The following is a 26,076-nucleotide window of genomic DNA, read 5'->3' as shown; positions in this document are numbered from 1 at the left end:
CTCCGGTCCAGTTTAAGAACCCATTGTGGCCCTCGAGTCAAAAAGTTTGCCCACCCCTGACTTAGCCCGTAGGTAAGCAGGGTGGGGCCTCAGACAGGACTGGCAGAGGCAGGAAGAAAGCTTTGAGACTCGGACTACTTTCTGTCTCTATCTCACAGATAAGTATCCGTGAAGTCAAAAGCCAATCCCAAGGAATGCATGGCTGAAAGAAGAATGGAGCATGGGAGCAGATGAGAGGAAGACTACTCTAAGGCAGTGGTTCTCAACCTTCTGGCCCTTTAAATGCAGTTCCTCATGTTGTGACCCAACCATAAAATTATTTTCACTGCTACTTCATAACTGTAATGTTGCTACTGTTATGAATCATAATGTAAATATCTGATATGCAGGATGGTCTTAGGTGACCCCTGTGAAAGGGTCGTTCGACTGCCAAAGGGGTCGCAACCCACAGGTTGAGAACCGCTGCTCTAAGGGCAGTCCTCATTATAATTTCAGCACCTACCTAGAACTTTATGAAAGGTGTGTGTGTGTGATTTCTTAATGGGACAATCTATAACAAACAGTAAGACATGGGAATACTGCTAGAGTATCTCCTCAAGGATCAGGAGTCAATGAGGCAAAGAGAAATTGGGTGCTCTCAAAATGGCAGACCAAAATGGGACATTTCTAATTGTTCCTTATAACATCAGACAAGAGAATGCTGGGTGACAGTGCACTGAATGTTTCCATTGTATATTCTGAACCTTTCATTTTAGCCTAATTCTAATTTCAGTGAGACAGCACGAACAGCTGGACCCTTGTAAGGACTGTTAATTCTCTTCACAATCTTTTTTTTTTTATAATATATTTTATTGATTTTTTTACAGAGAGGAAGGGAGAGAGATAGAGAGTTAGAAACATCGATGAGAGAGAAACATCGACCAGCTGCCTCCTGCACATCTCCCACTGGGGATGTGCCCGCAACCCAGGTACATGCCCTTGACCGGAATCGAACCTGGGACCTTTCAGTCCGCAGGCCGACACTCTATCCACTGAGCCAAACCGGTTTCGGCCTCTTCACAATCTTAAACACATTTTCCTTCTATAGCATACAAGGAATAAACATGCTTCCACCTCTTTACTTTCTTCTGAAAATTTGTTATTAGGTTCTATTTCTCAATCTGAACGGTGGGTATATATGAATGTCCACATTTATATTATTCTTTGAACTGCTAAAACATATTCCTACTCTTTTATGTGTATAGTTCATAATTTTAATGAATTACAGGAAAAGGAACCCAAGACATCTATAACTAATAGAAACAGAAAAGCTCAGTACAATTTTGACATTAAAAATTTTGAGACTGCCCTAACCGGTCTGGCTCAGTGGATAGAGCGTCAGCCTGCGGACTGAAGAGTACCAGGTTCGATTCCGGTCAAGGGCATGTACCTTGGTTGCGGGCACATCCCCAGGAGGGGGTGTGCAAGAGGCAGCTGATCGATGTTTCTAACTCTCTATCCCTCTCCCTTCCTCTCTGTACAAAATCAATAAAATATATTTAAAAAAAAAATTTTGAGACAAACTGAGCCAGAAATGAACCAAGGAAAAGGCATCTAGCATGGCAAAGCTATCACTACCAAGACCAGAGGGGGAAAACTCTAAAGGATGTGTGGGAGGTGAGAAGCACAGAGAGAACAAAAGACAAAGAACTTTCTCCTTCTCTTAAAATAGTAGGCTTATTAGGCCATTTTTAGACTACAGTTTCATGCAGCAGCCCATTTCTATTAAAAGAGTAAAACTTAGAAAGGGAAAAGTTCTTGGGATATACCAAAATATGAAAAAGAAAAGTACAGAAATGTAGCAAAATGTAATAGTCCTGACAGGATTTGAGCTACATTTATTTTCAAAATATTGAGCTCTCAAACTACAGAGTTAAAGAAACAAAGGGTTAAAGGGGTGAGACAAACAGCCCTTCCACACACTGATTTCCCGTGGAATTATATTAAAACAGTGAAGAATGTGGGTGGTGCAAGGTTAACTAAACCTCATAGAGAGCGCTGTCACCGCAAATAACTGGTTTCAAAAAACATGGCAGCCTTAGCTGGGTGGCGCAGTTGGTTGGAGCATAGTCCCGTGCACCAAAAGGTGGTGGGTTTGATTTCCGGTCAGGGCACACACCCAGGTTCCAGGTTGGACCCCCAGTCAGAGTACACACAGGAGGCAACTGATTGATGTTTTTCTCTGTGTGTCTCTCTGTCTCTCTGTCTCTCTGTCTCTCTCTCTGTCTCTCTCTCTCTTTCTCCCTTCCTCTCTTTCTAAAATCAATAAAAACATATGCTTGAGTAAAGATTTTTAAAAATGGCAGGTGATACCATTTCATACCCTTCACTAGAATCATCTAAAGGCTTTTAACTTTTAAAAAAGAAATCCTTGTTTTCAATAACCAAAACCGCCATGGCTGGAAAATACCAATCTCAGTTGTTTTCATAATCACTTACAAACATTTGTAATTCTTAATGCATACAACTGTCTTCCCGATCTCACTCCCACATCCTCCCACTGTTTATAAGATTTATTTGTACACAGGAAGGGGGGAATTCGTGGATGACACCACCAACAGGGGGTTTAAGGACAAGTCAGAGCTGGCTGCAACTATACCAAGGTAGATTCACATTATACAATACAAGCCGTGTCTATGTTACATGCTCAACAAGGTAAGACCTTTTTCAGACTTCCTATTTTTCCATCAAGAAGACTGTATTACATTGTTAGACATTTAGAACGTCCGATAATCCTGAAAATTGGACTGTTCTAAGAGTGTTTTCACATGCATGCTCAGAAGGTCAGATCAATATTATAAATTGCTCTATTTTTATACACAATGTTTAAAATTCTGTGGCGATGTAATGACATTTAACAGCCCTTTTGGATGACTAATAATATCTCAAACCTGAGGATACCATTGAGATGACTAATAATTTAAATACCCACATTCAGCTGCAACCCCAAATCAGAAAGGGCTGAGTGAGGTAACAGCTTTCTTCCTTTTTTCTGTGCCTCATGCCTAATCCTTCCTGTATTCTTAACTAGAAAGGAATATTAGCTTGTTTATCCTTTAAAAGGATATTAAACGGGTTGTTTTAAAAGTTAATTCTAATTTTTTATCACATAACCTCAGATAACACCCATGTGGATATCAGTTCTCTTTACTCTTTTATCTGGATTGTAGATATTGCATCATTCTCTAAAGTTGCCTAAATTTCACCACAGGTGTCATTGAAAGAATGATCTAAATACCCTCAAGCCCTATCATCTCTATCTAGTTTCAGATAACTCAGTGGAAGTTACTAGACCCTCATCATTACCAAGTCATCCTTTCTATAAGTCCAAGGCTACTGCCACTATAGCATACCCAAGAGAAATAGTGCATAATGGTCAAATATTTCCAAAGGCTGGAAATGTTTCCCTGACTCTCATTTTCCATCTTTGACTATCATCGATTTTTTTTCCATGTTCACATTCCTGACATATATCAACTCTTCATAAATAACAACAGGAGGATAAAAAATAGATTAATTTTTAAAAAAAACTATGAAGATAAATACTGGGAAATCTGAGCTAACACCCAGCTCCCCAGAATATGAACAGGTCAAAGAACCTTTCAGAGGTGATGTGAAGGAGGTGAAAGTGCCAACACCTGCTCACCACACAAAGCTCAAAGGAAGCTCTGCAGTAATTTCCACAGACCCCTTCCTGACCCCATTGAGAGACATGTCTCTCCACAGGAGACTAACTGACTGGCAAGGAATGAGGAAAGCAACAAACCCAAACAAGCTGTGGGACCCTGGCTCATCCCTCCCTTCCAAGCATTATGTTCTCTTCTCCCCACACTGTGCTTCAGCAAACAGCTAGCTCCATGCATGGAGCCATAACTAAAAAGTAATGAGCAGGGGACTTGAGCACAGATACTGAGGAAGAAAAGAAGGAAGTACCAAAGCCGGGGAGATGGAGGATATATATATCACATCACAAGGAAACAGAGGAAATGATCAGATAAATACTGCTCAAATGGCCTCAAAAAAAAATTACAGAAATGACCTCTTTTTTAAAAGGAGCTCAGAGAAACATAATAAAAAGAATAGACTAAGATGGAAAGAAAACTAGCAAAGCTCCCGGGGCGGGGGGGGGGGGGGGGGGGGGGGGAGCATTACAAGGATGCAAATCAAGTTGGAAAAAGAAAAAAACAGGAATCAATGATAAACTGACAGAGATGACACAGAAGGTAGCATATACACGTTGTTGATATTCCTGAAGAACAGAAAGAAACACATGGAAGAGGAAAAAACAGGCAAAAACACATCATAAAATCAAAGAAAGACTTGAATTTGCAGTTCAAAAAGGCAAACCATGTTCCTGGAAAACTTTTTAAAGCACCATTAACACTAAATAGTGTCCTTAATCCTGGGAAAGTTGCTGATAAGAAAAAAACATATAATCATGTAAGGCAGGGGGGGAAAAAGCTCTCTAAAAAGGGAAAACTAGGTTGCCTCAAGCTCATTCGCAGCAATTCTCAACACCCTGACACAATCCCCATAAAGTCCTGGGCGAAGTATGATGCCAAAATTTCATATCCAGCCAAGTATATACTCTTCGAGTACAAGAATAATAAACAAATACTTTCAAGCATTCAAGAATCATGAAATATAATACCCTAAAATCTATCTTGAACAATATACTTTTCAATTAATTCCAGGCAAGCAAAATACAAATATAATCCAGGAAGAATGAAGAGACCATGGTAAAAGGACTCCTGATGGGCATGAAATCCCTTAAGAACTGATGCTCATTGTAGGAGCTGTGGTTACTGACCAACATACAGATGTTATAAACCTTGACAATGTAAAGAAAAGTATTATAACACAGGGGAGGAAGAAGGTAAGAAGAAGTAGAAGTATGTTAATTTTTCTTCACTCAAATACACAATCTAGTTAATGATTACAAATAATGTTCTTCACAACTTTATTGGGACTTCTTATTTTTAGCAAGTAACATCTCTTGTTAGGAAGAAATACTCATCTGACCTTCATCAATTCCTTTAATTTCACTTGTTTCTTTGAAAATCTGTATCCTTTTGCTGATAATTCTGAAAGTGGAAACCAGATCTCAACCATCATTGTGAGAAGCCTTAGTTTGCAAATATATACCACTTGCAAATTCAATAACTGGAAGGTTTGGTAGTCCCTTCTTCCTCAGCAAGTCACATGGCTCTACCAACATCTGAAAAGGAAACCTTATGGGAATCATTTGGTACTTAATAGCTCGAAACCTACATTCTCAGTCCCAGAAGACTCATCAAATTTCTGATATATTCATTCTTCTTTTCACTTAATCTTTACTATTGAAATAATTTGCAATATTTAGGGGCAAAGTGTACAAAGTATTACTCGAATGGATAGCTACCTTTATAAAGGTATTCTGTTACAAAATAAAACAATACCTCTTTATTTCCAGGTCTCAGATTCCCGAGCCTCTTAAATGTGGTCAGCATCAAGGAATTGCGGCAAAAAGGCACCTGGAGTCTGTGAAATCACTATTTTAAAGGCAGGACATCTCTTACACTGGCTAGAGAGGACCTCAAGTCTTCATTCAAGGTTACTAAATCTTGATTTGCATAAAATGCTAATAATTTTGGTTATTTCTCTTTCTGCAACATTAAGAAGCAACAATATAGTAAGAGCTGGGCTGAAAGGGCAGGTTCCCTGACAGCAAAAGTTATAGCCTACAGCAAGGAAACAGACACGAGATCTATTATATAGCTGGTCAACCAGGCGAAACAATAACCTTGAGTATTTTTTTAAAGCTAAATTATATCTAATATATATTCTATCAAACAAACAGGAAAATATTTAACCCATTTTAGAAGGATTCTTTCAAAAATGACTCTTTACTATATCAAGGAATAAGCTTTAGTTACCTGGAAACCCCACTTAATATAAAACAATCCAGTCCCCAGCAACCTTATATAAATGAAAATTCACAATACAAGACCTTTAAAAAATAGCCCAGTATAGGTTTTAGGAGATGGGGGGAAAATAGGTCAAAATTTACATAGTTTCAGCAACATAAATGTGTAAGTGGAACTGTGATAATTTTGAGTGGTTTTTAAATAGAACCTTACTATAGTTTTCAATCAAGTGCTTGCATGAATAGAAAAATAGAAAATAAGAGACTGCTTAGAAACCCTTACCCTAGCCATCAAAAAGGCCAAGACCAGAATCAACTTATGACAGGATATTTGCAAAAGATTATTAATGGGCAGGAAATAGAAAGTGCACTTTGTTGAAGTGTCTATTATACCTGTTAAGTGTCTATTATACATGGCGATCTCTTTCACATACCGCACCTTGGTTAGGCCTCCCATCCGTTTCAGTCTACAGTTTAATAAACTCAGGCTCAGAGTAATTCTATGATTTTCCCAAGTGGCAGAATCAGAATGCTATAAACCTAAATCATATTTTTCACCATACCACAGGATTAATTTATTCATCACACAAGTACCGACTGCCCTCTACCTAGAGTCAGGCATGGCTCCAGGTGCTGATGGACCATGTATTCCTTCATCTCTCTTCCTTTTCTCACCTCTATCTCCTCTCAACCAACCTTCAGACAGTGCCTTTTTATCTCATTTATTATAAGAAATCACCCAGCCTGGTTGGCGTAGCTCAGTGGTTGAGCGTCGACCTATGGAAACAGGAGGTCATGGTTCAATTCCTGGTCAGGGCATATATCTGGGTTGTGGGCTCCATTCCTAGTGTGGAACCTGCAGGAGGCAGCCAATCAATGATTTCTTTCTTATCATTGATGTTTTTCTTTATCCCTCTCCCTTCCTCTCTGAAATCAATAAAAATATATTTTTAATAAAAAACAAATCATCCACATAAACTTCATTCTTATCCCACAGGTACCAGTTCCTCTCTTGGTATATGGCACGACCCTTACCTTTAAATAAATATAAATACAATTCTGGAAAGTGAATATGCTTCTCCTTTTTAATTAAGCTAACTTTTCAAATTAGCACCATGACAACATCAGACAACACAGTGCACTGGAAGAGGAAAACTCCATTTCCCTGAGGATCAAAGTAGCTTGACCAAATTAATGCAACCCCAAGGGAACTAATTTATACTGCTTCACCTCATAAGATTTAATCTTATATTTCTGAAATCATTATCCAATAAAAATAAGCAATTAGCTTCCCAACATACTGAGAATAACTATGCCTGGAGGGGGAAAAAAGTCACTTGGTCCATCCCACGAATGAATGGGATCTAAATACTCTACTGAGCATCATGCTTTGCTTAAGAGTAGACCAGGGCAGGCTTTCCGCAGGGCAAGTCTGCAGTACTTCATCAAATTAAGTATACACCTGTCATATCAGCCCAGCTCATACTAATTTGTTGCTTTTTAATGTTATAGCCAGAAAAATAAATAACCAAATTTATTAGTATTTGATGTAAATCAATATTTAGTAACCTTGAATAAAGACTTGAGGTCTTCTCTAACCAAGTGTAAGTGATGTCCTGCCTTTAAAATAGTGATCTTATAGACTCCATAAGCCTTTTTGCTTTGTGTCCCAGATGCTGCTCCTGAGTATATGTAGCAGAGAAATTCTTACACTTATCCATGGGCAACGGGTTCACAGGTCTATTACAATATGGATTGTGGTTGCAGAGAGCCAAAAGGAATCCAGACTTCTTCCCATGGGGAAAAACCGAAGAGTGCTGGATACACTGCAAAGGGTCTCCTCAGTTAGATATAATGGACAGGAAGTATACAGTTAAAGGCATAGATCTTTAAATGCTGTGCTGAGTAGAGATCTATCGCATAACACTATTTAGATATAATAAAAGTATATGTCCCAAACTATAATATCTCTATTTATAAGAACACATACAAATAAAAGATCATGTAAGACACTTTGGGATGGCTGGCTCATTAGGACAGAGGTGGGGAATTCAGAGGGGGACTGGAAATGACAAGAGTGAGAACATTGCACAATATTGAGGCCTTTGCCCAGACCAGTGAGAGAGCGTGCCACAAATGAGAAAGATGATGAATGGCCTGAATGTTTGTGTCATAGCAACCACCTGAAGTTCATGTGAAAATTAAAGGGATATCAGTCATAATCACCCAAGTATGGCATGCTATTTACAAATGCTCCACTTCTTTCCTAACATTCTTCAAAGTCCATGGAAAATACTGCTTTTTACCACTGTTATTTGTTTTACACAATAAAGATTCAATAAACAACATGCTATTGAAAAAAATACATGTTTTTTCTTTAGGAAGAAAATGTTTAAATCCTGAAAACACAGAGGAGACATTTTGCTGGCTCACAGGTAACACGTGAGAAAATAACTACAACTATTCATAAAATGTTCTTACATAAAATCAGACGGTGACCTGCTTTGAACAAAGACAATGACCAAATACTTAGCTAACTTAAAGGGCACAGACTATATACGAATGTCTGCTGTGTGAATGCAAAAAGAGAATTTTCAATCAGATTTAAATGGTGGGTATGTTAATAATAAGTACAATAAATAATAAATCTAAAGGTATGGTACTTTATACTGATGGTTTTTAAATTATTTTTCTATTCAGCACCATCACACTCCAAAAAAGGGGAAGTTAATGTGTTTTTGATAGTATTCTTCTTAAGATAATCAAATCAGATACAGATTAATTTATGGCATCAAATTTCATTTTTAAATAGCCTAAAATTTTCTCCAAAAAAAGACACTTAAAATATGTATAAGTAACTGCATTTCAATTCTAACCAGAATGCTAAAATATTTTTTTATATTTCAATGCAATTTTAGAAATAAAACTAAATTATAGTTACCACATTGGGTTTTATACCTATTAATGGGTAGTTATTTATTAACTGTTTTATAGACTGTATTAAGTTCATCTATAATGATGTATATTATAAGACTGTGTAAGTTCATCTATAAAACATAATGAGAGCAAAAATCTGGCAGAATTCAACCTGAGATTGCTCTCACCTTGCAGAAAGTTCTTACAGACTTCAAAATACCATTTTTTAGACTGCAAAAAGCTTCTACTGTTTCATAGTACTGAACACTGGCAGGGAGAAACTATAAATAACTTCTAACATGCTTAAAAAATAGTACTTTTCAAGTATTGGAAAAATTCTTTTTATAACTTTTCAGTCTTTTCTACTTAGAAAATTACCTATATCCTCATCTTGTGTTCTAGGTGAACACCTGGGAAGAGAATCTTGGCTATTTAAGGGGAGGGGGAGACAACAGAATCTCAGGACAGGAAGTCTCCATAAGCTAGTGACTTGTAAGTACAAAACTCAGACTGGAAGGTAAAAGATTTACAGAAAGACAGAAAAAAAGGACTTGATGAGTCAGCACAGTCTGAGAATCAGCTACCTCAGGCCTAGTGGTGCTCTGGAAACAGAAAACTACTCAGTGGGGATAAGAAGAGATTTAAGAGTCAGCCAGGAAGTGGCATTGCGTGATGTTTAAGGATTTCTCTAACCCCAACGTCTCATCATTCAGGGAAGAAGCTGCAAGGTGTTCTTGGAGACAGGAACCAAATACACAAACATGCATGTAATAATTTTCATCCAGGTGTCAAAATTAAAGCTCTTTTAATAAAATCTGCAGCCTTTATAAACTCTTCCAAATTCATGGTGGAAATTCAGAAGTTACGCACTTTATCCAAGTCAAAAAAAGGTGAGAAACTCACCTAACTCAGCCTCCTTTAATACAAGAAACAATTGCTTTACAAAGGAAATTTGTATCTTTAAACTCTGAAAAGCCCCAGAATAAGAAATACTTTGCGATGCCATCCAACTCTCAAAGATAATTTAGATCATGCTTTCTTTGAATAGTATGAAAACATCCTTAAAAAAAAAAGTGGGAGGTTGCTACATTCAAAGCCCTAAATCAAAAGTGTGAAGATGACAGAGGGGTTACCATGGGAGGAAAAGCGTGGCAGGAATATACCCTCCAGCTAATCACAGACTTGCCTCACAGGGCAGATGACAACAGATCTAGCACAAACCCTTCCTCTCAGGTTCTTGGGCTTCCCTTAATGCCAAGAATAGAGCAAAGACAAGACGGAGGAGAGGAAGGGACATCTACACTGCTCCACAAAACGCATTGCTACAGTGCTGTTCTCCGTCAAATTACACCAGGAGAAACATTCTGGTTCAACTCCAGAGTCTGTATCATCCACTGTGTCAGAGGTGAGTCTTAGTCACATAAAAGGTTTTGTTTCCTTCCTAAAGGCCATTTTTCATGAATGTAGCATCAGTAACCAAGCACCACACATGCTGAGCAACACCTAAGGATTTGTGGGGTTTTGTACTTTGAGAGCCATGTAATTTAATTACCACTTAAAGGGGCCTTCGAGGAAAGAGCTAAAAAGACTGGTTTTCTTTTGGCTCTAGATACAATGAGTATTCTACACTGGCATTAGCATCTGACCAAGGCATTCAGCAAGCCATACACACGGGCCTTACAGGAAGAAAGAAGAATTTCCTGCATGTAAAACAGAAAAATAATGATGTTTCAAACAAGTCATGTGATATTTTAGTTACAGAAAGTACCTCCAAACAGCCTATCTTGAGGAGAGCTGTGAAATCAAAACAAGGAAGATGTAGTAGGGTGTTTGTTGATGGTGCCGTGGACAGGAAACATTTATTGCCCATAATCTGCAGACTTGGAAACCTTGTCTCAAACTGCTTTTATGAAAAAGAATAGTGAATCGTGTCTTGCAGTTTGCTCATTTTTTATGATTCACCAAATCAAAAAGCACAAAAAGAACCAAGGTGCTCAGAGTTGGATGGAACGGTAGATTATTTACTTCTGGAAGTATCGCTCTCTCAGTGTTTACACACTGAGGCATGAGTACATGAATGATTTCACAGAAGCAGAGTTAACTAACCCTTCCAAAGGAAAAAGGGCACGTATGCATTTTTAACCTCAGGAAAATGAGTACTTCATTTTTCCAGCTCATAAAACTGCTCCTGGCTATTAGATACCAGTGAGAAAAGCAATGCAAAATAACACCCTGTATCAACAACCCATCGCTCGTATATATCCAGGGAACATTCCATAGGAGATATTGACTCACCAGTAAAAATAAATGAGTGCTCAAGAGTTATTGCCCCCTACCCCATCTAAAAGTATTGATGGGGTACTCATCCTTGAATTACTCATCCTTCAAAGCTCAGCTCAACCATCCCTCCTCCTGTAGCTTTCCTTGATCCCACCCTAAATTGTGGTCTCCTTAAAGAGACTACAACTCATTCTTTGTTTCCTCATAATTTAGCATAGTGCAGAGGATAGAGGGAGGGAGGATGAGCAAGTGCTAATAGTTATGTACAGAACCCTTTGCCATTGTCTGAAGCTTTAAAGAGCAAGGCATCTCCTTAGGGTCAAGTACCAAGTCAGTTAGCACTTAATAAGTGAGTATTAACAATAATGAGGAAGAGCCTCTGATGCAATTAAGTCTCTAAGAAATTCTAGGGATTTACAAGAGACTTAGTCCTGTCCTTGTGCTATGAGATCCTTCTACTCCCATAGTTTAGTCTATTACCTGTGAAGTCATTTGGGCAAAAAGTAAAGGAAGGAGAAATGAAATGTATATTCTACAATGTGTTAGACATTTTCAGCCTCTTATTTGAAAAATATTCCATAAGAAAGACAAATGTGTTTTTAATTTTAAAATTATTTTAATTGAAATGAGGAATTGAAACTTTGGGCAGAAATGGTCTTATAGAAAAGCCTATATAGATTGTTTTGTTTTAAAGCACAATCGAAACACTAAAGCACATGGATATCATGGAAATTAAATTAGAAATAATCACTTAAAGAGAGGACTTTTATAAATACATCATAATAAACCATGGTTAGAATTCTAATTTAATAATTTTAACAAATTGGGGAAATGATTCTATATAATGAGTCTAGTCTATAAATCATCAAAAAAATGGTTCTAGCCCTGGCTGGGTGGCTCAGTTGGTTGGAGCATTGTTCCATGCATTAAAAGTTGTGGGTTTGATTCTCAGTCAGGGCACATACGTAGGTTGCAAGTTCCATCCCTGGTCAGGCCATGTACAGGAGGCAATCAACCAATATTTCTCTGTCTCTCTCTTTCTCCCTTCTCCTCTCTCTCAAATCAATAAAAACATATCCTTGAGTGAGGATTTTTTTAATGGTTCTAGAAATAACACAATTCCTATTGGCAGCAGAATTTAATAAATTATTGTTTGGGGCTAGATTTATGCCAGGAACAGGAATAGCAAAAAGTTAGCAAAATATAAAAAAGGGAAATAATATAAAATTTATTTCTCGAAGGTCCATTTTTGTAGAGCTTTTCAAACATGACTTAAATGGGATTGTTACTGTTGTGATTAGCTAGTTATTAACAATAGGAAGGAGCAAAAGGGAAGCCAGACATTATAGGCATGTCATTTGGGCAGCTTCACCAGGAAGCTGCAACTTCACACTCCCCAGGGAAACCCTGGTTCATTCCTTGAAGAACACTGCAGGGAAGGAGTCCAACAAAGGGAGGATGAATGCATGGGCAGTAAAGTTGGGGGGACATAGGGAAGATGCCTGTCAGTCAAACCTGGGAAGAGAGAACGTTGGCCAGAGCAGGCAGAGCCACTTCAAGCCCACGAAAATTTGGGAATACATAATCCCCCAACAAAGGAGTTCGCTCTCTTGGCTCTTGGCTCTCTTGTTCCTCTGGCTTTGCTCCTGCCCATGTTCCCTCCATAGCCACGTGGCCTGAAGGACCCCACACGCAATGGACTGATGGACTGCAGCGGAGAACACTTAGCTAGCTTGATGCTGGATTGGACTGTGCAGGAGTGGAATGGAAACTCTGGTCAATGGTTTTAATCCTAGCTCTGCTGAAAGCAAAATGGGACTTTTTCCCTCGTGGGATGGAGGGAAACAGGACCTTGGAAACTCCAGGGTTTGATTCCACAGAAATAACGCTTTCTACAACATCTCAGCCTCCCGTGCAAGTCTCAGAAAAAAAATCCTTTTCTTGTGACATCACAAGAACCCAACTTCCCCCAGCAACCGATGGGGACATGGAGAGCTCCCCACTTATAACAGGGTTACTTCATCACTGAAAAATGTCTCAATTCCCTGAGTTCTGATCCTGGTTCCGTCACTTGGTAGCTGTGTGGTTTTGTTAATTTCTCCAAGCCTGTATTTTCTCCCACTCCACGCCTCACCCCTCTTGCTTAGGCTCTTCACAATCTCTAACCCTCAAACCTTGGCCTGGCCAAATCTTAAGCTTTAGTCTGAGCTTAGACATTTAGCTCCATAGATACTTAGTTTCTTATCCACTCTCACCCTCCCATGAGGGATAAAAGCCCACCACAAACTTCTAACTATAATTTAAATGCCTGTAGAGCTGTCTTTTTCCCTGCATTGTTCTGTAAGCTGCATGAGGGAAGCATTTCTCTCTGGCAACTTCAAGAGTGTCTGGCATTTAGCTGGTACTCAATAAACATTTCTGAAATAAAAAGTGTTTGGGATGGTTCATAAAAGGCTTCAATCAATGGAAATCTATCGATCAATCCACTGAGGTTAGAAAGAGCTTTGTGCATTTGGCTTTCACAGAAGGTCAATATGAGAAGTCCATTTAAGTAACATTCTGGTCATTCACAAAACCATGGTTATGGACATTAACCATTATGCTACTGAATGTCCTGCTACATCGAACTAAAGAGATAAATTTCTCCTGGATAGGAAAACATTTATCTCTCTAGACAGACAGATAAACTTCTTCTATCAGATAATGGGGATTATATACACCCCAGTATGTGGTCTTCCTCACTTAACTGTCAGAAAAGTAAGATCTAAATTCAGTAACTACTGTAAATAACTCATTGACAGATGCCTAGTAACACCAAATCCTGTGTAATTTTTAATATTTTACCATAATTAACTTCTGCTGCAATTTTTATACATTAATTTGTCTTCAAAAGACCAAGAGTTCTGAAGAATAAATCAAGTTCAAGTTTTATTCGCCTATATTCTGCATTGGGATAAATACCTGCAAAGCGTCTCTTTTAATCCATCAGTCAAGAAATAGTCCTTTAATTCACTAGATATGTCTTTTATATCCTAAATTAAATAAACAGTACAATGTGACCTCATTGACAATTAGATAGCTTTGATTTTGCTAGAAATTCTTAATGCCTTTTTTTTTCTCCTTGGTGCTAGCTAGAGGCTAGAGCCACAGACTCTCCCTTTCTAGGCAATCAGTTTTCTCATTTGAAACTTAGTGAATCTAAGTCCAGCTCCTGTGGCCTCCTGACTCCCTCAGCCTGGTGTTTATTTTCCCTGGGTCCCATTCATCCACAATAATTATTATCAACAGGCAAGAGGGCATGGGGTAAGGAAGTCACTTACTGCAGGTAAAAGCAAACATCCACTGCCCTTCACCACCCAAAAGTTATACGAGATCTCATCCACCTATGAAAATCAAGACTCATGCATAAATACCAATGGTTTCATAGTCATTTCATTTTTACTGCTTCTGCTATTATTATGTTTTATAATTATATAATTATATATAATTATGTTTTATATAATTATAAAGGTCATTATCAAACCACTTTAAAAGGAGGTCAGATACACCATATCCCCCCCCGCCCCCCCCCCCCCCGCTAAAAAAAAAATAGAACTAGAACCTATTTAGGCAATCCTTAATTTATTATAAATTTTTTCAAGAATTTCTGGACCTGATCTACCAGTATAAAGATGCATTATCAAAAGATAATAATAATGATTACACCCAAACATTCAATAATTCTTCAATCAGAATTGCCCAAAGAGACCTAATAGGTATGCATTTGATCAGAAAAAAAATATGGCAAAAAGAAGAGCTAATCAAAATGCTTAGAACTAGAAAGGAAAGGATGCCTTAAGGAGAGAAAACCCCACAGCAACTCATCTCTGCCAGCACAGGAAATCATAGACCACTACTGGGCCTCTAGGACAAATAAAAAGCAATATTCATCTACATCATATTACACATCACAGTGGCAATCAATACTTATGGCATCTTTGGGGATCTTTGCCTCCAAAGATTCCTTATTATCACAGCTAATACCAAAACTACCAAAATAGTTCCACTCTTCCTAACGTACATAAAGGTAAAAGAGACCATAATCTCTCAAAATGCATGAAGAGATTATAGGAAGAGTATTAACTATGAGAGACAAACAGATTTACCCATTACCAGGAGCAGCTTAATGCTGAATGTCTCAATGCAATAAGTAAGCAATAAATTAAAATTAGGATGGGTATAAATTTGCCTTAACGAAGTACCACTGGTGGCTTAAACTACAGAAACTTATTTCCTCACAGTTCTGGAGGCTACAAATCCCAGATCAAGGTGTGGGCTGGGTTGATTTCATTCTCCTTGGCTTGCAGATGGCCACCTTCTCGCTGCGTCCTCACATGGTATGTGGTATTTCCTCTGTGCACACACATGTCTATGTCCAAATTTCCCATTCTTACAAAGACACCAGTCATATTGGATTAAGACCCACCCTAAAGACTTCCTGTTAACTTAATTACCTCTTTAAAGTCCTTATTTCCAAATATGGTTCCTCGCTGAGGTTACTGGATGTTAGAACAACATATGAATTGCGGGGGGCGGAGCGGAGTGGGGGGGGGGGGACACAATTCAGCACATAACAGATGGCTGGCTCAACAAATAAGATTATTTTAAGTTGGGGCCTTCTGCATTTTCTTTATATTGTTAAAAATTGACTCAAATTGTTCAATTCTTTTTTTCTCACTTAATCTGAACAGATGAGCAATCATTAGGATTATGCCAGGCTCACTTGTAAAGTGATAGTCCAATGCTGTGATCAAAGCAGCCACATAAGAAGACTCCAGATGGACAGCCCATGCTGAATGCCAGCATGTGACTGCCTCTCCCCAGGCCTCGGGTTACTCGGCTGTAGAATGGAGATTATCACAGGGTTATTAAAAGAACTTAAATTTAAGAATGTGGGTAAAGGGCTTAGCACAGTGTCTGTCACCATCATAACTTTTGTAATAGAAAGCCTTCCTGATGCAGATCCTTCAATAAAGGAAATAAAGCATTTAGCCTGTGAGTTAGCAGCATCTTGAAGACACGAAATCCTGAAATGCAGAGCTATGCTACCCATCATGCCTAACTCCATCAGGCTAAAACCCAGAGAGCATGTCTTAGCTGGGGAAGGGAACCATCACTGCAGGTCAGTGCACATGTCTCTGCATAGGAGAGCGTTGTAGTTGAGGTCTGTGTACTTCGCTGAACTGGGGATGCTTCATTAATTTTCCTTTTCTAACATTCCTGGCAGCCCACCCTCAAATGTCACCACTATCTACATATGTATGACAAAGCTAAACCTAGACATGACCCAGATCTAGCAGTATCTCCCCATGGGGTTTGTCAGAGGTTACAGAAGGTGTGGTATTTGTTGGGATACCAGTCATCCTCTATGTTTTCGCCAAAAAAGAGTATGTACACAAAATGATGGAGCTGAGTAGGACAAGGTTTAGCCCCCAAATACAACTTTCCTAACAAGTGAGAATGTGGCTGGCACCTTCGACTACAGAGGTAGACTGATTCAGCCTCGCTACCCAATTGCAAAGCAGAGGAGCTAGAGCAGGGGTGGGCAAACTTTTTGACTCGAGGGCCACAGTGGGTTCTTAAACTGGACCGGAGGGCCGGAACAAAAGCATGGATGGAGTGTTTGTGTGAACTAATATAAATTCAAAGTAAACATCATTACATAAAAGGGTACGGTCTTTTTTTTTTAGTTTTATTCATTTCAAACGGGCCAGATCCAGCCCGCGGGCCATAGTTTGCCCACGGCTGAGCTAGAATGACGACAGCAAGTGCCTGAATATTTGTTCGGACTGCTGAGTGGACTCTGCAGGCACCAAGGGATTCCCATTTCTCCCAGGAGCAGATATTTTAATATATTTTTATTGATTTCAGAGAGGAAGGGAGATAAGCAAGCCTACGCGTCTCTCCCCCTTTGGAGGAACAAGCAGTGGTCCAGAAAAGGGTGGGACTGCTTCGCTAGAACTTCTCTGAGAAAGTAGAAAGGTTCCCAGGAGTCCTCTTCTCCTGGGTGGTGAGATGAGGATGCAGGGAGAGAAGCAGAGAGTATCTTCATGATGCGGCTACACATCTCCAGTGGTGCCGCGTTATCCAAGGCCCTGCTTGGAAATTATCCCTCAGCCATCACTCTCTCAGGGAAATGGAGAGACAGAGAAGAGCATCCTCCAAAGACACACCTGTTCATCTCAAGGCTTCCCTGCATTTCCCCTAGAGCAGCCCATTCATGGAAGAACCCTCTGCTCACACTGCACTGTGGAATGCAGACCATAAATGGCTGATAACTGCTCATGCACAACGATTTTAGCTCAGCACAGGCTTGACAATAACAGGGATACAACTTTTAGCACTTTCTCCGGCCTCTCAACCAACATCAGAATTGTTTCTCTCCATTCAGCCCCTGATGAAGCCAAGCCCTTCCTCTCCAGGTTTCAGGGCCACTCCTCGGTTTTAGGCTATAGCATCGAATGCTGATGTCTTACACCGATTTCCCCCAGTCAGAGCTCTCCTGTACAGTGTTCAAGGCAAATGTACAGGAGAGGCTCATACAACCCCCACGGTCTCTCACTAGAGTATTGTTCTCTTAGGAACATGCTGATGCTTTATCAACCAAGGCTTTACATCCGATGCCTCCTTAGACTGCTTTCCCCTCCACACCGGGCAGAGGTCAGAAGGATTACAGGGATTCACTGCACAGTAAGCAGGAGAGCACACTGAGGGCCTGAGCAATCACATCAGACACAGCCAGATGGCTTGGGAAGTTAAATATCCAAATATCCAGTGACTTGCAAGTCTTGTCATGTTCTTTAACATCTGCCTAGTGAAGAGCTGCAGGACAAGTGGAGGAGTACTAAATGCATTACAAATATGTTTTCCACTCAACAGAAGTATGTTGTCTAAATTCTTAGTGCTTATTACCTTCAGTGCATTTCAACCATGGGCCTGTCAGACTGTCTCTAATTTTTTCTCCAGTCCACTCTCAGTATACCACCCTCTTCTCAGTTACAAAAAGAGTGGGGAACAAAGACTCATTGTGCTGCTTTTATGAGAGCATAAACTCCATGAGATCAGCAACTCTCTTCTTCAGTGCTGAATCCCCCCAACACCCAGCCCAGTGACTGCCTTGCTGTGGTAATAATAATGAACCATAAATATAAATATTTGTTGAATGTATTAGTTAGCTCAGGCTGCCACAACAAAACATCATAGACTGGGTGGTTTAAACAGCATAAATGTATTTCTCACACTTCTGTACACTAGATCCAAGAACAAGATGCTGGCTGATTCAATTCCTGGTGAGGACCCTCTTCCTGGCTTGCAGACAGCCACCTTCTTGCTGTGTCCTCACATGGGGGGGAGGGAGGGAGGGAGAGAGGAAGGGAGGGAGGGAGGGAGTGGGGGAGGAATAAAGAGAGAGAGAGAGAGAGAGAGAGAGAGAGAGAGCACAAGGGAGGAAGCTCTCTGGTGTCTCTACTTATAAGAACACTAATGCTATCAGATCATGGCTCCACCCTATGATCTCACTGAACCTTAACTACCTCCTTATAGGCTCTACCTCCAAATAGTTATGTTGGGAGTTAAGGTGTTAAGGTTTCAACACAGGAATTTTAAAAGGACACATTCAGTCCACAACATTGAACATGTCTTTCCAATTAGCAGACATGTGTAAGTACCACACATTATCTCATTTAATCTTTACAATAACCTACAGCTTAGGAAGGACACTAAAGCTTAAGAAAATTACAGGGTGGGGCAAAAAATAGGTTTATAGTTGTGAGTACGTGAAACATGAAGTTTTAGTCTTATATTATTATTTATTAATTATCATATTATTTTCCACATGAACTGTATACCTACTTTTGCTCCACCCTGTATATTCATACAATGAGAAATTATTCAGTTACAACATAGGTGAACCTTGAAAACATTATGCTAATAAAAGAAGTCAGTCACAAAACAAAAGTCATATAAATCTATTTATATAAAATGTCCAGGATGGGCAAAACCTTAGAGACAGAAAGTAAATGGGTGGTTGCCAAAGGCTTGCGGGGGAAGAGAATGAGGAGTGGCTGCTACAGGTAGGTACAAGGTTTCTTTTTGGGGCAACAAAAATGTTCTGGAATTAGATGGTGGTGATAATTGCACAACTCCTAATATAATAAAAGCCACTTCAAAGGAGGAAATTTTATGGCATGTGAACGATATCTCATGCTGTTATTATACAAAGTTGAGAAACTTGCCCAAGTTCACAAAAGTAGTAAATGGCAGCCCCAGATTCAAACCTAGGTCTGTTTGACTCCAGAACCTGTGCTTTCAACCATGACATTGCTCTGATCACAGTTATTCCCAATACACATTTGCTGAAGACACCAGCAAATTTAATTACAGGTAATACGGGCTATGGCATAATTCCAATCATACACATAGGGAAGACAATCCTCAGATTCCTCCCCACCACCCCCCCCACCCCCGCCCTGGATTTCAAAGGATCGATAAACATTAAGAATTATTCATCTCCTAATCCTTTTTAAACCTTCTGTATATTGAAACAGTGGTTATTCCGGAGGAAAAAAAACAAAACAAAATTGAAAAGGAGGGTATCCTAAAAGGGATATGACCAAAGGTCCTCTAAGGCCACAATTAAGACCTTTTGGGCCAAATAAAATGATGGCATGGCATCCATGCTTACTGCCCAATGCCTTCCCACCCAAATGCCTCACCATGGACCATGTGCTGGCTTCCTGGTTCCTCTCTGGTCTTGTCTCCTCGGTCTCCCACCATCCCCTGCCCCCCACTGCACTCCAGTCACACTCGCTTCTGTCCTTGAACAGTCCATATTCTCCTCAACACTTGCTGTCTTACTGGAACCCTTAGCCTTCCAGCCTCATGGGGTGGCTCATCTTTGACAATCAGGTCTCAGCTCACTGTCTCTCCTCAGACAGACCTTCTGACTTCTGTGACATTTAAATAACATTAGCCACCCCAACCCACAGTCCCTCTCCGTTACACAGCCCAGTTGCATGTCCTTCAATGCACCTGTCTTTATTTAGCGGTTCACCATCTGCCTTTTCCCCTGGAATGACGCTCCATCAGGGGAGGTAGGGACCTTGTCTATCTTGTTCCCAGCAGCATCAGCACCTACAGCAGCCGCTGGCATAGAGCAGATGTTCACTCAATGTTCAAGGAAGAAATAAATAAAACCCACACCTCTGCCCTAAGATGCCTCATCAAGCCAAGGCCTCCATTGTTCAATCTATGAGAACACAAACTCAAAAAGACTCTCCTCTCAGGAACTCACATCAGGGTAATTTTCCCAAGCTGATGGTCCAGCCCTGGTGAGGGCATTAACCATTTAGATTCTGTGGTCACCACTTGGTTAGTTTATTTTAACACATTGCGCTCCAGTAGTTTTATTGCTAGCTTTACCCAATGGCCAGATAAGTTTCTACTGAATGAGCACAAAAAACGTTTTAGAAAGTATCATACTTTAAAAAGATATTAGCTTGTAAGAACATGTAATAAATAACTTCAAAATGCAATGGGTATTTAATTTTAATGCGTGCTTTTCACATTTATGTAAAATACTGTGTAATATGAAAACACGAGAATGCTCATGACCTGCCCGCAATGTGTTAATATCTCTATGCTTTCACTCTTTCACCGAGCCCATATACTTATCATATACCTTGTGCTTATTCCCTCCTCCAACGATTTTATTTATTTATTTATTTATTTATTTGGAATCACCTGGGAGCTTTTATTATTTTTTAATATATTTTTTTATTGATTAAGATATTACATATGTGTCCTTATACCCACGTTACCCCCTACCCACCCACCCTCCCCACTCATGCCCTCACCCCCCTGTTGTCCGGGTCCATTGGTTAGACCTATATGCTTGCATGTAAGTCCTTTGGTTGATCTTTCCCCCTTACCCCCACCCTCCCCTACCTTCCCTCCAAGGCCCGACAGTCCAATCAATGCTTCTCCGTCTCTGGATCAGTCCTTGTTCATCAGTTTATGATGTGCATTATATTCCACAAATGAGTGAGATCATGTGGTATTTATCCTTCTCTGACTGGTTTATTTCACTTAGCATAATGCTCTCTAGTTCCATCCATGCTGTGGCAAATGATAAGAGTTCCTTTTTCTTCTTCCTCTTCTTAAAGAATACCTTTCAGCATTTCATATAATGCTGGTTTGGTGGTGATGAACTCCTTTAGCTTTTTCTTATCTGTGAAGCTCTTTATCTGACCTTCAATTCTGAATGATAGCTTTGCTGGATAAGGTAATCTTGGTTGTAGGTTCTTGCCATTCATCACTTCGAATATTTCTTGCCACTCTCTTCTGGCCTGCATGGTTTCTGTTGAGAAATCAGCTGACAGGCGTATGAGTACTCCTTTGTAGGTAGCTGTGTTTCTTTCTCTTGCTGCTTTTAAGATTCTCTCTTTGTCTTTTGCTCTTGGCATTTTAATTATGATGTGTCTTGGTGTGGTCCTCTTTGGATTCCTTTTGTTTGGGGTTCTCTGCGCTTCCTGGACTTGGAAGTCTATTTCTTTCACCAGGTAGGGGAAGTTTTCTGTCATTATTTCTTCAAATAGGTTTTCAATATCTTGCCCTCTCTATTCTTCTGGTACCCCTATAATTCTGATGTTGGAACGCTTGAAGTTGTCCCAGAGGCTCCTTACACTATCTTCGTATTTTTGGATTTTTTTTTCATTTTGCTTTCCCGGTTGGGTGTTTTTTGCTTCTTCATATTTCAAATCTTTGACTTGATTCTTGCGATCCTCTGGTCTGCTGTTGGGAGTCTGTATAATATTCTTTATTTCAGTCAGTGTATGCTTAATTTCTAGTTGGTCCTTTATCACAACATCGAGAGTCTCACTAGATTTCTTGAGGATCTCACTACATTTATCGGCGGTTTCCATAAAATTCTTGAAAAATCTTAGAAACGTGGTTTTGAACTCTATATCCAGTCATTTGCTGTCCTCCATTTCTGTCATTTGTGACCTGTTTCTTTGTCTTCGCATTTTGTCTGCTTCCCTGTGTTGGTAGAGTGGTTTTGTGTGGTAGGTATCCTACAGGGCCCAGTGGCTCAGCCTCCCCAGTTACCTGAGGTGGACACTCTTGGTGCACCCCCTTGTGGGCTTTGTGCACAGTCTTGTTGTAGTTATGCCTTGATTGTTTTAGGTGTCACTGGGAGGAATTGACCTCCAGGCCAATTGGCAGTGAGAATCAGCTGTGTCTGCAGTGGGAGAACTTCTGTGCTGAAGACACCCTTCTGGGGCAAGACTTGCTTCAGTGGGGCTTTGGTGCTCGCTGAGTCTGCACCCTGAGTGTGTTCCTTATGAATCTGAGGAGTTGTAATCTGGATGCTCCCACTCTGACCACTGGGTACACTGGCTCTTGGATCTAAGGAGGTGCTAATTAAGCCTCTTCCTGAGGTTACCCAGCAGGAGCTACGAAGAGATATGCAGATTCCCCTTCCTTTTTATAGGGTTTGGGGGTGCCCAGATGAGGCCCAGCTGCTAAGCAATTCAAGCTGCTGTGGGGCCTTGGGCCTTCTCTTGGAAGTTCTGGGTCTGTCTGGCCCAGCTGCAATTTGTTAGGTAATTTTCAGTTTGCAAAGGGCCTGGGCATTCATATGCAAAAGGCTTTGCAGCAGCCTGGATGGGGCGGAGTCTCAGAATCAACAGGGCGGAGCAAGCAGCTATGGCTGATTCTCAGCCCTGCCCTAAGGGGCCGCGCGTCTCAGTGTCCTAGTAATTGCTGCCAGCACCTCTGAGGGAAAGCCGCCCTCAAGTTCCGAGTTCTGCCTGCTGCCAGACCATCCAGTTTCTCCCCGTATGAGCCCTGGGACCTCAGAGATTTCCCGGAACCGGAGTTCAGAGCAGTCGGAGCTTGTGACTCCCTCCCGATTCAAAAAGACAGCCGCGTCCTCAGGTGCCCACCCCTTTCCGAGCGCTGGAGCCTCCGTACCTCTGCACTTTACTTTCGTAGCTCCTCTGAGTCTGTGTGCTCTTCTCTTTCCTTCTAGTTGTAGAATTTCCACTCAGCCAGCCTTCCTATGGTTCTGGATGATGACCGTTCTGTCTTTTAGTTGTATTTTTGAAGCTGTTGTCGGAGGCAGCAATTTCCAGTGTTTTCCTATGCCACTATCTTGGTTTCTCTCCCTCCTCCAATCATTTTAAATTGTTGTAAATAGCCTGGCTGGCATGGCAAAGTGGTTGAGTGTTGATTTATGAACCAGGAGATCATGGTTCGATTCCCAGTCAGGGCACGTGTCCGGGTTGCGAACTCGATCCCCAGTGTGGGGCACGCAGGCAGCAGCCTATCAATGATTCTCTCTCATCATTGATGTTTCTATCTCTCCCTTTCCCTTCCTCTCTGAAATCAATAAAAATATATATTTAAAAAACTAAAATTGTGGTTAATCGTGTGGCAATGACCACCCAATAATAGGTATGAGATCCCTCTTTCCTCAGAAGCTCTTTTGGTTCCTCCGTGACTCATTAAAAATTTCTCTGGCCCAGCAAGCGTGGCTCAGTATCGTGGTTGAGCATCGACCTATGAACCAGGAGGTCACGGTTCGATTCCTGGCAGCTGATCAATGATTCTCATCATTGATGTTTCTCTCTCTCTCCCTCTCCCTTTCTCTCTGAAATCAATAAAAATATTTTTCAAAAAATTTTCTCTGACTCTTTAAGTTTATTTTAATGTGGATCAGACTTTTTAGTTAATCCCAGCCATTGAAAGTTAGTTAAACCAGAGACCCACACTGGTCAACACATGTCACATGTTTATAAAGTACAATTCTCCTGTCTCCAGGACATTTCGCACACCCATGTTGTCCTCAGATGGCTCAGAAATCTGCACAGGGGAGATGCCACATGATTAGACCTCTTGTGGCCTCACTCCCACTGCATTTACTTATTTTTTTCAATCTTTATTGTTGAGAGTATTACAGATGCCCCCCTTTCTCCCTCCATTGTTTCTCTCTACCTGGTTCCTGCTCCACCCCAGGCCTTCACTACCCTATTGTTTGTGTCCACAGGTAATGCTATATACATATGAGTTCTCTGATTAAGTTCTTCCTGCACCACCCCAACCCCCATTCCCTCTGAGATTCATCAGTCTGTTCCATGTTTTCATGCTTCTGGTTTTATTTTATTCATCAGCTTATTTTGTTCATTAGATTTCTTGTTCGTTTGGTTTTCAGATTCATTTGTAGATATGTATTTATTGCATTATCTCACTGTGTCCCTCAACACTTTCTGAGAATTGAACTTCTGTTTATTCCACTTTTCATGGTCTAGGACAGTGGTCGGCAAACTCATTAGTCAACAGAGCCAAATATCAACAGTACAACGTTGAAATTTCTTTTGAGAGCCAAATTTTTTAAGCTTAAACTATATAGGTAGGTACATTGTTATTAACTTAATTAGGGTACTCCTAAGGCTTAGGAGAGCCACACTTAAGGGGCCAAAGAGCCGTATGTGGCTCGCGAGCCGCAGTTTGCCGACCACAGGTCTAGGAGATAATGGACAAGCACTTGAGCGTTACATACAAGATCTTCCAAGACTTGAGCTGTCTCTAAGCCCACATCTCCTGACTCATTTCCCTTGCCTCAATCTTGTAATTTACCATGAAATTCAACAAAAGACTCATTCTCCTTTAACACACCACACTGCTCCCTGGCCTTGCCTACTTAGCACACACTATCTCCTCTAGTACATATACCACAGCATTCCATGTTTATCTCTAGTACAGCAAATTTCACTCATCAAAAATTATATATTAATCTGATGACCTTACCCAACTAAACTGTAAACTCCTAAAGGCAAGGATTATTCATAGCAGGTGCTCAACTTGGTTCCTTTGCACGTCAAATATTAGTGATAAGTAACTTAATGATATGTTTCCAGACCTGTACATACCCTGGACATCCTACATGACCCTTTCCCAGTCATTTGATTGGGAGGTTCTTCTGTGGCCATCAGCCTCAACCAACACATTAGCAATGTTGGATGCTCATGCCACGCTACAGTCTGCAATGACAGTCTCCATTGCAGTAAAAATTAAAGGACTAGAGGACAAAAACACTAAATTTAGCCATAGCTAGCTTCTCAACATAGTCTAAGACTTGGCAAGACAAATGTCTTAGGCAGGCACAGTGCTGACACAGGCTGGTGGAAAGGAACTCAACCAATGCTCAGCAGACTCAAAAAGGGAAACCTGCAGTACCTTTAACAAAGGAAGTTCTGAGTTCTGCTGATTCATTCTGACTTAAAGCTGCAATAACACTTGAGTAAGGAGCACCCAAGCTGACTCTGCATTTTTTTCTGCAGTGTTCACAGAATTTGGCATACAAGAAATTTAATAGCTCTTTTTTAGAATCTTTTGCAATTTCTCTGCTATTGATTGTGGTCACCTACATTATAGTGTCTGATATCATTACATGGTATTTTTTTTGGCAAAGATGCAGTCCTGGTCAAAATACTGATGATAGTTTAAAATACTGATGGGAGCTTCTTAAACTAAAGACACCCATACAGGAAATCCCTTTCACCAAAGAATCCCTTTCACCAAAGAAAGCTCACTACTTTTGTCAACAGCTCTTGCCCATGTTTTGTAGAAAGACATCTGTGCAATGGGTTCCAACTTAGAAAACAGCATTTAAATATCAACACAAACTTAAAATGCTCAGAGAAAAATCAGGTAAATTTTTATCAGGACCAAAGTTTTGAAAAGACCCATATGAGAGCAAATTACAAAGCAAAGAACCTTCTCAATATATTTACAAGTCATCTTTGTCTTTGTTTATTCAGAATTTCAATACAATATGAGAGTTGTATAATGCAAGGTAAATTGGAAGAAAATTTTATACTTGAGTCAGTAATTTA

At 40.2% G+C, this 26,076-nt stretch overlaps 1 protein-coding gene across 4 annotated transcripts in view; it reads right to left on the bottom strand.

Annotated features, from left to right (window-relative positions):
* Positions 1-26,076, bottom strand: part of ADAM23 (ADAM metallopeptidase domain 23) — a 152,338-nt gene that overhangs the window by 90,590 nt on the left and 35,672 nt on the right. The window lies entirely within an intron of this gene.

The sequence above is a fragment of the Myotis yumanensis genome, unplaced genomic scaffold (assembly GCF_028538775.1).
Source record: "Myotis yumanensis isolate MYYU_CA2020_CCGP unplaced genomic scaffold, mMyoYum1.0.hap1 SCAF_8, whole genome shotgun sequence".
NCBI classification, from domain to species: Eukaryota; Metazoa; Chordata; class Mammalia; order Chiroptera; family Vespertilionidae; genus Myotis; species Myotis yumanensis.
This window is presented reverse-complemented; position numbering and strand designations above follow the sequence as displayed.